At 47.5% G+C, this 10,042-nt stretch overlaps 51 non-coding genes and 1 pseudogene across 51 annotated transcripts; all 52 read left to right on the forward strand.

Moving 5' to 3' along the window:
• The first annotated feature begins 40 nt into the window (after positions 1-40).
• On the forward strand, positions 41-159 carry LOC148982970 (5S ribosomal RNA). Its single transcript, XR_016162686.1, has one exon. It is a non-coding gene; the product is annotated as a 5S ribosomal RNA (ribosomal RNA).
• Positions 160-222: 63 nt separating this feature from the next.
• LOC148982971 (5S ribosomal RNA) lies at positions 223-341 on the forward strand. The gene has a single exon (XR_016162697.1). It is a non-coding gene; the product is annotated as a 5S ribosomal RNA (ribosomal RNA).
• Positions 342-512: 171 nt separating this feature from the next.
• Positions 513-631, forward strand: LOC148982972 (5S ribosomal RNA). Its single transcript, XR_016162707.1, has one exon. It is a non-coding gene; the product is annotated as a 5S ribosomal RNA (ribosomal RNA).
• A 63-nt stretch (positions 632-694) lies between these two features.
• Positions 695-813, forward strand: LOC148982973 (5S ribosomal RNA). The gene has a single exon (XR_016162718.1). It is a non-coding gene; the product is annotated as a 5S ribosomal RNA (ribosomal RNA).
• A 63-nt stretch (positions 814-876) lies between these two features.
• LOC148982974 (5S ribosomal RNA) lies at positions 877-995 on the forward strand. Its single transcript, XR_016162683.1, has one exon. It is a non-coding gene; the product is annotated as a 5S ribosomal RNA (ribosomal RNA).
• A 63-nt stretch (positions 996-1,058) lies between these two features.
• On the forward strand, positions 1,059-1,177 carry LOC148982975 (5S ribosomal RNA). The gene has a single exon (XR_016162729.1). It is a non-coding gene; the product is annotated as a 5S ribosomal RNA (ribosomal RNA).
• A 63-nt stretch (positions 1,178-1,240) lies between these two features.
• On the forward strand, positions 1,241-1,359 carry LOC148982976 (5S ribosomal RNA). Its single transcript, XR_016162740.1, has one exon. It is a non-coding gene; the product is annotated as a 5S ribosomal RNA (ribosomal RNA).
• Positions 1,360-1,422: 63 nt separating this feature from the next.
• On the forward strand, positions 1,423-1,541 carry LOC148982977 (5S ribosomal RNA). Its single transcript, XR_016163147.1, has one exon. It is a non-coding gene; the product is annotated as a 5S ribosomal RNA (ribosomal RNA).
• A 63-nt stretch (positions 1,542-1,604) lies between these two features.
• Positions 1,605-1,723, forward strand: LOC148982978 (5S ribosomal RNA). Its single transcript, XR_016162751.1, has one exon. It is a non-coding gene; the product is annotated as a 5S ribosomal RNA (ribosomal RNA).
• A 63-nt stretch (positions 1,724-1,786) lies between these two features.
• LOC148982979 (5S ribosomal RNA) lies at positions 1,787-1,905 on the forward strand. Its single transcript, XR_016162762.1, has one exon. It is a non-coding gene; the product is annotated as a 5S ribosomal RNA (ribosomal RNA).
• Positions 1,906-2,074: 169 nt separating this feature from the next.
• LOC148982980 (5S ribosomal RNA) lies at positions 2,075-2,193 on the forward strand. Its single transcript, XR_016162775.1, has one exon. It is a non-coding gene; the product is annotated as a 5S ribosomal RNA (ribosomal RNA).
• Positions 2,194-2,256: 63 nt separating this feature from the next.
• On the forward strand, positions 2,257-2,375 carry LOC148982981 (5S ribosomal RNA). Its single transcript, XR_016162786.1, has one exon. It is a non-coding gene; the product is annotated as a 5S ribosomal RNA (ribosomal RNA).
• A 63-nt stretch (positions 2,376-2,438) lies between these two features.
• LOC148982982 (5S ribosomal RNA) lies at positions 2,439-2,557 on the forward strand. Its single transcript, XR_016162684.1, has one exon. It is a non-coding gene; the product is annotated as a 5S ribosomal RNA (ribosomal RNA).
• A 63-nt stretch (positions 2,558-2,620) lies between these two features.
• Positions 2,621-2,739, forward strand: LOC148982983 (5S ribosomal RNA). Its single transcript, XR_016162797.1, has one exon. It is a non-coding gene; the product is annotated as a 5S ribosomal RNA (ribosomal RNA).
• Positions 2,740-2,911: 172 nt separating this feature from the next.
• On the forward strand, positions 2,912-3,030 carry LOC148982984 (5S ribosomal RNA). Its single transcript, XR_016162808.1, has one exon. It is a non-coding gene; the product is annotated as a 5S ribosomal RNA (ribosomal RNA).
• A 63-nt stretch (positions 3,031-3,093) lies between these two features.
• On the forward strand, positions 3,094-3,212 carry LOC148982985 (5S ribosomal RNA). The gene has a single exon (XR_016162685.1). It is a non-coding gene; the product is annotated as a 5S ribosomal RNA (ribosomal RNA).
• A 63-nt stretch (positions 3,213-3,275) lies between these two features.
• Positions 3,276-3,394, forward strand: LOC148982986 (5S ribosomal RNA). The gene has a single exon (XR_016162687.1). It is a non-coding gene; the product is annotated as a 5S ribosomal RNA (ribosomal RNA).
• Positions 3,395-3,457: 63 nt separating this feature from the next.
• On the forward strand, positions 3,458-3,576 carry LOC148982987 (5S ribosomal RNA). Its single transcript, XR_016162819.1, has one exon. It is a non-coding gene; the product is annotated as a 5S ribosomal RNA (ribosomal RNA).
• Positions 3,577-3,639: 63 nt separating this feature from the next.
• Positions 3,640-3,758, forward strand: LOC148982988 (5S ribosomal RNA). Its single transcript, XR_016162830.1, has one exon. It is a non-coding gene; the product is annotated as a 5S ribosomal RNA (ribosomal RNA).
• A 63-nt stretch (positions 3,759-3,821) lies between these two features.
• Positions 3,822-3,940, forward strand: LOC148982989 (5S ribosomal RNA). Its single transcript, XR_016163084.1, has one exon. It is a non-coding gene; the product is annotated as a 5S ribosomal RNA (ribosomal RNA).
• Positions 3,941-4,003: 63 nt separating this feature from the next.
• On the forward strand, positions 4,004-4,122 carry LOC148982990 (5S ribosomal RNA). The gene has a single exon (XR_016162841.1). It is a non-coding gene; the product is annotated as a 5S ribosomal RNA (ribosomal RNA).
• A 63-nt stretch (positions 4,123-4,185) lies between these two features.
• LOC148982991 (5S ribosomal RNA) lies at positions 4,186-4,304 on the forward strand. Its single transcript, XR_016162852.1, has one exon. It is a non-coding gene; the product is annotated as a 5S ribosomal RNA (ribosomal RNA).
• Positions 4,305-4,367: 63 nt separating this feature from the next.
• LOC148982992 (5S ribosomal RNA) lies at positions 4,368-4,486 on the forward strand. The gene has a single exon (XR_016162180.1). It is a non-coding gene; the product is annotated as a 5S ribosomal RNA (ribosomal RNA).
• A 63-nt stretch (positions 4,487-4,549) lies between these two features.
• On the forward strand, positions 4,550-4,668 carry LOC148982993 (5S ribosomal RNA). The gene has a single exon (XR_016162863.1). It is a non-coding gene; the product is annotated as a 5S ribosomal RNA (ribosomal RNA).
• Positions 4,669-4,731: 63 nt separating this feature from the next.
• LOC148982994 (5S ribosomal RNA) lies at positions 4,732-4,850 on the forward strand. The gene has a single exon (XR_016162874.1). It is a non-coding gene; the product is annotated as a 5S ribosomal RNA (ribosomal RNA).
• Positions 4,851-4,913: 63 nt separating this feature from the next.
• LOC148982995 (5S ribosomal RNA) lies at positions 4,914-5,032 on the forward strand. The gene has a single exon (XR_016162886.1). It is a non-coding gene; the product is annotated as a 5S ribosomal RNA (ribosomal RNA).
• Positions 5,033-5,095: 63 nt separating this feature from the next.
• On the forward strand, positions 5,096-5,214 carry LOC148982996 (5S ribosomal RNA). The gene has a single exon (XR_016163578.1). It is a non-coding gene; the product is annotated as a 5S ribosomal RNA (ribosomal RNA).
• Positions 5,215-5,277: 63 nt separating this feature from the next.
• LOC148982997 (5S ribosomal RNA) lies at positions 5,278-5,396 on the forward strand. Its single transcript, XR_016162897.1, has one exon. It is a non-coding gene; the product is annotated as a 5S ribosomal RNA (ribosomal RNA).
• Positions 5,397-5,566: 170 nt separating this feature from the next.
• Positions 5,567-5,685, forward strand: LOC148982998 (5S ribosomal RNA). The gene has a single exon (XR_016162908.1). It is a non-coding gene; the product is annotated as a 5S ribosomal RNA (ribosomal RNA).
• Positions 5,686-5,748: 63 nt separating this feature from the next.
• Positions 5,749-5,867, forward strand: LOC148982999 (5S ribosomal RNA). Its single transcript, XR_016162919.1, has one exon. It is a non-coding gene; the product is annotated as a 5S ribosomal RNA (ribosomal RNA).
• Positions 5,868-5,930: 63 nt separating this feature from the next.
• On the forward strand, positions 5,931-6,049 carry LOC148983000 (5S ribosomal RNA). The gene has a single exon (XR_016162930.1). It is a non-coding gene; the product is annotated as a 5S ribosomal RNA (ribosomal RNA).
• Positions 6,050-6,112: 63 nt separating this feature from the next.
• LOC148983001 (5S ribosomal RNA) lies at positions 6,113-6,231 on the forward strand. Its single transcript, XR_016162688.1, has one exon. It is a non-coding gene; the product is annotated as a 5S ribosomal RNA (ribosomal RNA).
• A 63-nt stretch (positions 6,232-6,294) lies between these two features.
• LOC148983002 (5S ribosomal RNA) lies at positions 6,295-6,413 on the forward strand. The gene has a single exon (XR_016162941.1). It is a non-coding gene; the product is annotated as a 5S ribosomal RNA (ribosomal RNA).
• Positions 6,414-6,476: 63 nt separating this feature from the next.
• LOC148983003 (5S ribosomal RNA) lies at positions 6,477-6,595 on the forward strand. The gene has a single exon (XR_016161000.1). It is a non-coding gene; the product is annotated as a 5S ribosomal RNA (ribosomal RNA).
• Positions 6,596-6,658: 63 nt separating this feature from the next.
• On the forward strand, positions 6,659-6,777 carry LOC148983004 (5S ribosomal RNA). The gene has a single exon (XR_016162952.1). It is a non-coding gene; the product is annotated as a 5S ribosomal RNA (ribosomal RNA).
• Positions 6,778-6,840: 63 nt separating this feature from the next.
• On the forward strand, positions 6,841-6,959 carry LOC148983005 (5S ribosomal RNA). The gene has a single exon (XR_016162963.1). It is a non-coding gene; the product is annotated as a 5S ribosomal RNA (ribosomal RNA).
• A 63-nt stretch (positions 6,960-7,022) lies between these two features.
• LOC148983006 (5S ribosomal RNA) lies at positions 7,023-7,141 on the forward strand. The gene has a single exon (XR_016162974.1). It is a non-coding gene; the product is annotated as a 5S ribosomal RNA (ribosomal RNA).
• Positions 7,142-7,204: 63 nt separating this feature from the next.
• LOC148983007 (5S ribosomal RNA) lies at positions 7,205-7,323 on the forward strand. The gene has a single exon (XR_016162985.1). It is a non-coding gene; the product is annotated as a 5S ribosomal RNA (ribosomal RNA).
• A 63-nt stretch (positions 7,324-7,386) lies between these two features.
• Positions 7,387-7,505, forward strand: LOC148983008 (5S ribosomal RNA). The gene has a single exon (XR_016162997.1). It is a non-coding gene; the product is annotated as a 5S ribosomal RNA (ribosomal RNA).
• Positions 7,506-7,677: 172 nt separating this feature from the next.
• LOC148983009 (5S ribosomal RNA) lies at positions 7,678-7,796 on the forward strand. Its single transcript, XR_016163008.1, has one exon. It is a non-coding gene; the product is annotated as a 5S ribosomal RNA (ribosomal RNA).
• Positions 7,797-7,859: 63 nt separating this feature from the next.
• LOC148983010 (5S ribosomal RNA) lies at positions 7,860-7,978 on the forward strand. The gene has a single exon (XR_016163019.1). It is a non-coding gene; the product is annotated as a 5S ribosomal RNA (ribosomal RNA).
• A 63-nt stretch (positions 7,979-8,041) lies between these two features.
• On the forward strand, positions 8,042-8,160 carry LOC148983011 (5S ribosomal RNA). The gene has a single exon (XR_016162689.1). It is a non-coding gene; the product is annotated as a 5S ribosomal RNA (ribosomal RNA).
• Positions 8,161-8,223: 63 nt separating this feature from the next.
• LOC148983012 (5S ribosomal RNA) lies at positions 8,224-8,342 on the forward strand. The gene has a single exon (XR_016163030.1). It is a non-coding gene; the product is annotated as a 5S ribosomal RNA (ribosomal RNA).
• A 63-nt stretch (positions 8,343-8,405) lies between these two features.
• On the forward strand, positions 8,406-8,524 carry LOC148983013 (5S ribosomal RNA). The gene has a single exon (XR_016163039.1). It is a non-coding gene; the product is annotated as a 5S ribosomal RNA (ribosomal RNA).
• Positions 8,525-8,587: 63 nt separating this feature from the next.
• LOC148983014 (5S ribosomal RNA) lies at positions 8,588-8,706 on the forward strand. The gene has a single exon (XR_016163041.1). It is a non-coding gene; the product is annotated as a 5S ribosomal RNA (ribosomal RNA).
• A 63-nt stretch (positions 8,707-8,769) lies between these two features.
• LOC148983015 (5S ribosomal RNA) lies at positions 8,770-8,888 on the forward strand (annotated as a pseudogene).
• A 63-nt stretch (positions 8,889-8,951) lies between these two features.
• LOC148983016 (5S ribosomal RNA) lies at positions 8,952-9,070 on the forward strand. Its single transcript, XR_016163052.1, has one exon. It is a non-coding gene; the product is annotated as a 5S ribosomal RNA (ribosomal RNA).
• A 63-nt stretch (positions 9,071-9,133) lies between these two features.
• On the forward strand, positions 9,134-9,252 carry LOC148983017 (5S ribosomal RNA). The gene has a single exon (XR_016161586.1). It is a non-coding gene; the product is annotated as a 5S ribosomal RNA (ribosomal RNA).
• A 63-nt stretch (positions 9,253-9,315) lies between these two features.
• On the forward strand, positions 9,316-9,434 carry LOC148983018 (5S ribosomal RNA). Its single transcript, XR_016161001.1, has one exon. It is a non-coding gene; the product is annotated as a 5S ribosomal RNA (ribosomal RNA).
• A 63-nt stretch (positions 9,435-9,497) lies between these two features.
• LOC148983019 (5S ribosomal RNA) lies at positions 9,498-9,616 on the forward strand. Its single transcript, XR_016163063.1, has one exon. It is a non-coding gene; the product is annotated as a 5S ribosomal RNA (ribosomal RNA).
• Positions 9,617-9,679: 63 nt separating this feature from the next.
• LOC148983020 (5S ribosomal RNA) lies at positions 9,680-9,798 on the forward strand. Its single transcript, XR_016163074.1, has one exon. It is a non-coding gene; the product is annotated as a 5S ribosomal RNA (ribosomal RNA).
• A 63-nt stretch (positions 9,799-9,861) lies between these two features.
• Positions 9,862-9,980, forward strand: LOC148983021 (5S ribosomal RNA). The gene has a single exon (XR_016163275.1). It is a non-coding gene; the product is annotated as a 5S ribosomal RNA (ribosomal RNA).
• Positions 9,981-10,042: the final 62 nt, after the last annotated feature.

Below are 10,042 nucleotides of genomic sequence, written 5' to 3' on the forward strand. Positions count from 1 at the left end.
TTCTAACCATTCAAATAGCCCAATTTTGGCAGCAGATTTCGCTTACGGCCATACCACCTTGAGAACGCCCGAACTCGTCTGATCTCGGAAGCTAAGCAGGGTCGGGCCTGGTTAGTACTTGGATGGGAGACCGCCTGGGAATACCAGGTGCTGTAAGCTTTATATAGTTTACTACCCTAATGTTTTAACTATTCAAATAGCCCAATTTTGGCAGCAGATTTCGCTTACGGCCATACCACCTTGAGAACGCCCGAACTCGTCTGATCTCGGAAGCTAAGCAGGGTCGGGCCTGGTTAGTACTTGGATGGGAGACCGCCTGGGAATACCAGGTGCTGTAAGCTTTATTGTTTAAAAAAAAAAAAAAAAAAAAAGAGTCAATGAAATGTTTCAAAAATCCTAAATTGTCTTTTTTCCCCTCAAAATTCCTGAAATAGTCTCTCAGTTTCTTCAGAAAGCCTGAAAGAGTCTCTTTTTTTTCTTCTTCAAATAGCCCAATTTTGGCTGCAGATTTCGCTTACGGCCATACCACCTTGAGAACGCCCGAACTCGTCTGATCTCGGAAGCTAAGCAGGGTCGGGCCTGGTTAGTACTTGGATGGGAGACCGCCTGGGAATACCAGGTGCTGTAAGCTTTATGTAGTTTACTACCCTAATGTTCTAACCATTCAAATAGCCCAATTTTGGCAGCAGATTTCGCTTACGGCCATACCACCTTGAGAACGCCCGAACTCGTCTGATCTCGGAAGCTAAGCAGGGTCGGGCCTGGTTAGTACTTGGATGGGAGACCGCCTGGGAATACCAGGTGCTGTAAGCTTTATGTAGTTTACTACCCTAATGTTCTAACCATTCAAATAGCCCAATTTTGGCAGGAGATTTCGCTTACGACCATACCACCTTGAGAACGCCCGAACTCGTCTGATCTCGGAAGCTAAGCAGGGTCGGGCCTGGTTAGTACTTGGATGGGAGACCGCCTGGGAATACCAGGTGCTGTAAGCTTTATGTAGTTTACTACCCTAATGTTCTAACCATTCAAATAGCCCAATTTTGGCAGCAGATTTCGCTTACGGCCATACCACCTTGAGAACGCCCGAACTCGTCTGATCTCGGAAGCTAAGCAGGGTCGGGCCTGGTTAGTACTTGGATGGGAGACCGCCTGGGAATACCAGGTGCTGTAAGCTTTATATAGTTTACTACCCTAATGTTCTAACCATTCAAATAGCCCAATTTTGGCAGCAGATTTCGCTTACGGCCATACCACCTTGAGAACGCCCGAACTCGTCTGATCTCGGAAGCTAAGCAGGGTCGGGCCTGGTTAGTACTTGGATGGGAGACCGCCTGGGAATACCAGGTGCTGTAAGCTTTATATAGTTTACTACCCTAATGTTTTAACTATTCAAATAGCCCAATTTTGGCAGCAGATTTCGCTTACGGCCATAACACCTTGAGAACGCCCGAACTCGTCTGATCTCGGAAGCTAAGCAGGGTCGGGCCTGGTTAGTACTTGGATGGGAGACCGCCTGGGAATACCAGGTGCTGTAAGCTTTATATAGTTTACTACCCTAATGTTCTAACCATTCAAATAGCCCAATTTTGGCAGCAGATTTCGCTTACGGCCATACCACCTTGAGAACGCCCGAACTCGTCTGATCTCGGAAGCTAAGCAGGGTCGGGCCTGGTTAGTACTTGGATGGGAGACCGCCTGGGAATACCAGGTGCTGTAAGCTTTATATAGTTTACTACCCTAATGTTTTAACTATTCAAATAGCCCAATTTTGGCAGCAGATTTCGCTTACGGCCATACCACCTTGAGAACGCCCGAACTCGTCTGATCTCGGAAGCTAAGCAGGGTCGGGCCTGGTTAGTACTTGGATGGGAGACCGCCTGGGAATACCAGGTGCTGTAAGCTTTATTGTTTAAAAAAAAAAAAAAAAAAAGAGTCAATGAAATGTTTCAAAAATCCTAAATTGTCTTTTTTCCCCTCAAAATTCCTGAAATAGTCTCTCAGTTTCTTCAGAAAGCCTGAAAGAGTCTCTTTTTTTTCTTCTTCAAATAGCCCAATTTTGGCTGCAGATTTCGCTTACGGCCATACCACCTTGAGAACGCCCGAACTCGTCTGATCTCGGAAGCTAAGCAGGGTCGGGCCTGGTTAGTACTTGGATGGGAGACCGCCTGGGAATACCAGGTGCTGTAAGCTTTATGTAGTTTACTACCCTAATGTTCTAACCATTCAAATAGCCCAATTTTGGCAGCAGATTTCGCTTACGGCCATACCACCTTGAGAACGCCCGAACTCGTCTGATCTCGGAAGCTAAGCAGGGTCGGGCCTGGTTAGTACTTGGATGGGAGACCGCCTGGGAATACCAGGTGCTGTAAGCTTTATGTAGTTTACTACCCTAATGTTCTAACCATTCAAATAGCCCAATTTTGGCAGGAGATTTCGCTTACGACCATACCACCTTGAGAACGCCCGAACTCGTCTGATCTCGGAAGCTAAGCAGGGTCGGGCCTGGTTAGTACTTGGATGGGAGACCGCCTGGGAATACCAGGTGCTGTAAGCTTTATGTAGTTTACTACCCTAATGTTCTAACCATTCAAATAGCCCAATTTTGGCAGCAGATTTCGCTTACGGCCATACCACCTTGAGAACGCCCGAACTCGTCTGATCTCGGAAGCTAAGCAGGGTCGGGCCTGGTTAGTACTTGGATGGGAGACCGCCTGGGAATACCAGGTGCTGTAAGCTTTATTGTTTAAAAAAAAAAAAAAAAAAAAAAGAGTCAATGAAATGTTTCAAAAATCCTAAATTGTCTTTTTTCCCCTCAAAATTCCTGAAATAGTCTCTCAGTTTCTTCAGAAAGCCTGAAAGAGTCTCTTTTTTTTCTTCTTCAAATAGCCCAATTTTGGCTGCAGATTTCGCTTACGGCCATACCACCTTGAGAACGCCCGAACTCGTCTGATCTCGGAAGCTAAGCAGGGTCGGGCCTGGTTAGTACTTGGATGGGAGACCGCCTGGGAATACCAGGTGCTGTAAGCTTTATGTAGTTTACTACCCTAATGTTCTAACCATTCAAATAGCCCAATTTTGGCTGGAGATTTCGCTTACGACCATACCACCTTGAGAACGCCCGAACTCGTCTGATCTCGGAAGCTAAGCAGGGTCGGGCCTGGTTAGTACTTGGATGGGAGACCGCCTGGGAATACCAGGTGCTGTAAGCTTTATGTAGTTTACTACCCTAATGTTCTAACCATTCAAATAGCCCAATTTTGGCTGGAGATTTCGCTTACGACCATACCACCTTGAGAACGCCCGAACTCGTCTGATCTCGGAAGCTAAGCAGGGTCGGGCCTGGTTAGTACTTGGATGGGAGACCGCCTGGGAATACCAGGTGCTGTAAGCTTTATGTAGTTTACTACCCTAATGTTCTAACCATTCAAATAGCCCAATTTTGGCAGCAGATTTCGCTTACGGCCATACCACCTTGAGAACGCCCGAACTCGTCTGATCTCGGAAGCTAAGCAGGGTCGGGCCTGGTTAGTACTTGGATGGGAGACCGCCTGGGAATACCAGGTGCTGTAAGCTTTATATAGTTTACTACCCTAATGTTCTAACCATTCAAATAGCCCAATTTTGGCAGCAGATTTCGCTTACGGCCATACCACCTTGAGAACGCCCGAACTCGTCTGATCTCGGAAGCTAAGCAGGGTCGGGCCTGGTTAGTACTTGGATGGGAGACCGCCTGGGAATACCAGGTGCTGTAAGCTTTATATAGTTTACTACCCTAATGTTTTAACTATTCAAATAGCCCAATTTTGGCAGCAGATTTCGCTTACGGCCATACCACCTTGAGAACGCCCGAACTCGTCTGATCTCGGAAGCTAAGCAGGGTCGGGCCTGGTTAGTACTTGGATGGGAGACCGCATGGGCATACCAGGTGCTGTAAGCTTTATATAGTTTACTACCCTAATGTTCTAACCATTCAAATAGCCCAATTTTGGCAGCAGATTTCGCTTACGGCCATACCACCTTGAGAACGCCCGAACTCGTCTGATCTCGGAAGCTAAGCAGGGTCGGGCCTGGTTAGTACTTGGATGGGAGACCGCCTGGGAATACCAGGTGCTGTAAGCTTTATATAGTTTACTACCCTAATGTTTTAACTATTCAAATAGCCCAATTTTGGCAGCAGATTTCGCTTACGGCCATACCACCTTGAGAACGCCCGAACTCGTCTGATCTCGGAAGCTAAGCAGGGTCGGGCCTGGTTAGTACTTGGATGGGAGACCGCCTGGGAATACCAGGTGCTGTAAGCTTTATATAGTTTACTACCCTAATGTTTTAACTATTCAAATAGCCCAATTTTGGCAGCAGATTTCGCTTACGGCCATACCACCTTGAGAACGCCCGAACTCGTCTGATCTCGGAAGCTAAGCAGGGTCGGGCCTGGTTAGTACTTGGATGGGAGACCGCCTAGGAATACCAGGTGCTGTAAGCTTTATATAGTTTACTACCCTAATGTTCTAACCATTCAAATAGCCCAATTTTGGCAGCAGATTTCGCTTACGGCCATACCACCTTGAGAACGCCCGAACTCGTCTGATCTCGGAAGCTAAGCAGGGTCGGGCCTGGTTAGTACTTGGATGGGAGACCGCCTGGGAATACCAGGTGCTGTAAGCTTTATATAGTTTACTACCCTAATGTTCTAACCATTCAAATAGCCCAATTTTGGCAGCAGATTTCGCTTACGGCCATACCACCTTGAGAACGCCCGAACTCGTCTGATCTCGGAAGCTAAGCAGGGTCGGGCCTGGTTAGTACTTGGATGGGAGACCGCCTGGGAATACCAGGTGCTGTAAGCTTTATATAGTTTACTACCCTAATGTTCTAACCATTCAAATAGCCCAATTTTGGCAGCAGATTTCGCTTACGGCCATACCACCTTGAGAACGCCCGAACTCGTCTGATCTCGGAAGCTAAGCAGGGTCGGGCCTGGTTAGTACTTGGATGGGAGACCGCCTGGGAATACCAGGTGCTGTAAGCTTTATATAGTTTACTACCCTAATGTTTTAACTATTCAAATAGCCCAATTTTGGCAGCAGATTTCGCTTACGGCCATACCACCTTGAGAACGCCCGAACTCGTCTGATCTCGGAAGCTAAGCAGGGTCGGGCCTGGTTAGTACTTGGATGGGAGAGCGCCTGGGAATACCAGGTGCTGTAAGCTTTATATAGTTTACTACCCTAATGTTCTAACCATTCAAATAGCCCAATTTTGGCAGCAGATTTCGCTTACGGCCATACCACCTTGAGAACGCCCGAACTCGTCTGATCTCGGAAGCTAAGCAGGGTCGGGCCTGGTTAGTACTTGGATGGGAGACCGCCTGGGAATACCAGGTGCTGTAAGCTTTATTGTTTAAAAAAAAAAAAAAAAAAAAGAGTCAATGAAATGTTTCAAAAATCCTAAATTGTCTTTTTTCCCCTCAAAATTCCTGAAATAGTCTCTCAGTTTCTTCAGAAAGCCTGAAAGAGTCTCTTTTTTTTCTTCTTCAAATAGCCCAATTTTGGCTGCAGATTTCGCTTACGGCCATACCACCTTGAGAACGCCCGAACTCGTCTGATCTCGGAAGCTAAGCAGGGTCGGGCCTGGTTAGTACTTGGATGGGAGACCGCCTGGGAATACCAGGTGCTGTAAGCTTTATGTAGTTTACTACCCTAATGTTCTAACCATTCAAATAGCCCAATTTTGGCAGCAGATTTCGCTTACGGCCATACCACCTTGAGAACGCCCGAACTCGTCTGATCTCGGAAGCTAAGCAGGGTCGGGCCTGGTTAGTACTTGGATGGGAGACCGCCTGGGAATACCAGGTGCTGTAAGCTTTATGTAGTTTACTACCCTAATGTTCTAACCATTCAAATAGCCCAATTTTGGCAGCAGATTTCGCTTACGGCCATACCACCTTGAGAACGCCCGAACTCGTCTGATCTCGGAAGCTAAGCAGGGTCGGGCCTGGTTAGTACTTGGATGGGAGACCGCCTGGGAATACCAGGTGCTGTAAGCTTTATGTAGTTTACTACCCTAATGTTCTAACCATTCAAATAGCCCAATTTTGGCAGCAGATTTCGCTTACGACCATACCACCTTGAGAACGCCCGAACTCGTCTGATCTCGGAAGCTAAGCAGGGTCGGGCCTGGTTAGTACTTGGATGGGAGACCGCCTGGGAATACCAGGTGCTGTAAGCTTTATATAGTTTACTACCCTAATGTTCTAACCATTCAAATAGCCCAATTTTGGCAGCAGATTTCGCTTACGGCCATACCACCTTGAGAACGCCCGAACTCGTCTGATCTCGGAAGCTAAGCAGGGTCGGGCCTGGTTAGTACTTGGATGGGAGACCGCCTGGGAATACCAGGTGCTGTAAGCTTTATATAGTTTACTACCCTAATGTTCTAACCATTCAAATAGCCCAATTTTGGCAGCAGATTTCGCTTACGGCCATACCACCTTGAGAACGCCCGAACTCGTCTGGTCTCGGAAGCTAAGCAGGGTCGGGCCTGGTTAGTACTTGGATGGGAGACCGCCTGGGAATACCAGGTGCTGTAAGCTTTATATAGTTTACTACCCTAATGTTCTAACCATTCAAATAGCCCAATTTTGGCAGCAGATTTCGCTTACGGCCATACCACCTTGAGAACGCCCGAACTCGTCTGATCTCGGAAGCTAAGCAGGGTCGGGCCTGGTTAGTACTTGGATGGGAGACCGCCTGGGAATACCAGGTGCTGTAAGCTTTATATAGTTTACTACCCTAATGTTCTAACCATTCAAATAGCCCAATTTTGGCAGCAGATTTCGCTTACGGCCATACCACCTTGAGAACGCCCGAACTCGTCTGATCTCGGAAGCTAAGCAGGGTCGGGCCTGGTTAGTACTTGGATGGGAGACCGCCTGGGAATACCAGGTGCTGTAAGCTTTATATAGTTTACTACCCTAATGTTTTAACTATTCAAATAGCCCAATTTTGGCAGCAGATTTCGCTTACGGCCATACCACCTTGAGAACGCCCGAACTCGTCTGATCTCGGAAGCTAAGCAGGGTCGGGCCTGGTTAGTACTTGGATGGGAGACCGCCTGGGAATACCAGGTGCTGTAAGCTTTATATAGTTTACTACCCTAATGTTCTAACCATTCAAATAGCCCAATTTTGGCAGCAGATTTCGCTTACGGCCATACCACCTTGAGAACGCCCGAACTCGTCTGATCTCGGAAGCTAAGCAGGGTCGGGCCTGGTTAGTACTTGGATGGGAGACCGCCTGGGAATACCAGGTGCTGTAAGCTTTATATAGTTTACTACCCTAATGTTTTAACTATTCCAATAGCCCAATTTTGGCAGCAGATTTCGCTTACGGCCATACCACCTTGAGAACGCCCGAACTCGTCTGATCTCGGAAGCTAAGCAGGGTCGGGCCTGGTTAGTACTTGGATGGGAGACCGCCTGGGAATACCAGGTGCTGTAAGCTTTATTGTTTAAAAAAAAAAAAAAAAAAAAAAGAGTCAATGAAATGTTTCAAAAATCCTAAATTGTCTTTTTTCCCCTCAAAATTCCTGAAATAGTCTCTCAGTTTCTTCAGAAAGCCTGAAAGAGTCTCTTTTTTTTCTTCTTCAAATAGCCCAATTTTGGCTGCGGATTTCGCTTACGGCCATACCACCTTGAGAACGCCCGAACTCGTCTGATCTCGGAAGCTAAGCAGGGTCGGGCCTGGTTAGTACTTGGATGGGAGACCGCCTGGGAATACCAGGTGCTGTAAGCTTTATGTAGTTTACTACCCTAATGTTCTAACCATTCAAATAGCCCAATTTTGGCAGCAGATTTCGCTTACGGCCATACCACCTTGAGAACGCCCGAACTCGTCTGATCTCGGAAGCTAAGCAGGGTCGGGCCTGGTTAGTACTTGGATGGGAGACCGCCTGGGAATACCAGGTGCTGTAAGCTTTATGTAGTTTACTACCCTAATGTTCTAACCATTCAAATAGCCCAATTTTGGCAGGAGATTTCGCTTACGACCATACCACCTTGAGAACGCCCGAACTCGTCTGATCTCGGAAGCTAAGCAGGGTCGGGCCTGGTTAGTACTTGGATGGGAGACCGCCTGGGAATACCAGGTGCTGTAAGCTTTATGTAGTTTACTACCCTAATGTTCTAACCATTCAAATAGCCCAATTTTGGCAGCAGATTTCGCTTACGGCCATACCACCTTGAGAACGCCCGAACTCGTCTGATCTCGGAAGCTAAGCAGGGTCGGGCCTGGTTAGTACTTGGATGGGAGACCGCCTGGGAATACCAGGTGCTGTAAGCTTTATATAGTTTACTACCCTAATGTTCTAACCATTCAAATAGCCCAATTTTGGCAGCAGATTTCGCTTACGGCCATACCACCTTGAGAACGCCCGTACTCGTCTGATCTCGGAAGCTAAGCAGGGTCGGGCCTGGTTAGTACTTGGATGGGAGACCGCCTGGGAATACCAGGTGCTGTAAGCTTTATATAGTTTACTACCCTAATGTTCTAACCATTCAAATAGCCCAATTTTGGCAGCAGATTTCGCTTACGGCCATACCACCTTGAGAACGCCCGAACTCGTCTGATCTCGGAAGCTAAGCAGGGTCGGGCCTGGTTAGTACTTGGATGGGAGACCGCCTGGGAATACCAGGTGCTGTAAGCTTTATGTAGTTTACTACCCTAATGTTCTAACCATTCAAATAGCCCAATTTTGGCAGGAGATTTCGCTTACGACCATACAACCTTGAGAACGCCCGAACTCGTCTGATCTCGGAAGCTAAGCAGGGTCGGGCCTGGTTAGTACTTGGATGGGAGACCGCCTGGGAATACCAGGTGCTGTAAGCTTTATGTAGTTTACTACCCTAATGTTCTAACCATTCAAATAGCCCAATTTTGGCAGCAGATTTCGCTTACGGCCATACCACCTTGAGAACGCCCGAACTCGTCTGATCTCGGAAGCTAAGCAGGGTCGGGCCTGGTTAGTACTTGGATGGGAGACCGCCTGGGAATACCAGGTGCTGTAAGCTTTATATAGTTTACTACCCTAATGTTCTAACCATTCAAATAGCCCAATTTTGGCAGCAGATTTCGCTTACGGCCATACCACCTTGAGAACGCCCGAACTCGTGTGATCTCGGAAGCTAAGCAGGGTCGGGCCTGGTTAGTACTTGGATGGGAGACCGCCTGGGAATACCAGGTGCTGTAAGCTTTATATAGTTTACTACCCTAATGTTCTAACCATTCAAATAGCCCAATTTTGGCAGCAGATTTCGCTTACGGCCATACCACCTTGAGAACGCCCGAACTCGTCTGGTCTCGGAAGCTAAGCAGGGTCGGGCCTGGTTAGTACTTGGATGGGAGACCGCCTGGGAATACCAGGTGCTGTAAGCTTTATATAGTTTACTACCCTAATGTTCTAACCATTCAAATAGCCCAATTTTGGCAGCAGATTTCGCTTACGGCCATACCACCTTGAGAACGCCCGAACTCGTCTGATCTCGGAAGCTAAGCAGGGTCGGGCCTGGTTAGTACTTGGATGGGAGACCGCCTGGGAATACCAGGTGCTGTAAGCTTTATATAGTTTACTACCCTAATGTTCTAACCATTCAAATAGCCCAATTTTGGCAGCAGATTTCGCTTACGGCCATACCACCTTGAGAACGCCCGAACTCGTCTGATCTCGGAAGCTAAGCAGGGTCGGGCCTGGTTAGTACTTGGATGGGAGACCGCCTGGGAATACCAGGTGCTGTAAGCTTTATATAGTTTACTACCCTAATGTTTTAACTATTCAAATAGCCCAATTTTGGCAGCAGATTTCGCTTACGGCCATACCACCTTGAGAACGCCCAAACTCGTCTGATCTCGGAAGCTAAGCAGGGTCGGGCCTGGTTAGTACTTGGATGGGAGACCGCCTGGGAATACCAGGTGCTGTAAGCTTTATATAGTTTACTACCCTAATGTTCTAACCATTCAAATAGCCCAATTTTGGCAGCAGATTT

This window comes from Pimephales promelas, chromosome 3, assembly GCF_988280905.1.
Source record: "Pimephales promelas chromosome 3, fPimPro1.hap1.1, whole genome shotgun sequence".
Taxonomy (NCBI): domain Eukaryota; kingdom Metazoa; phylum Chordata; class Actinopteri; order Cypriniformes; family Leuciscidae; genus Pimephales; species Pimephales promelas.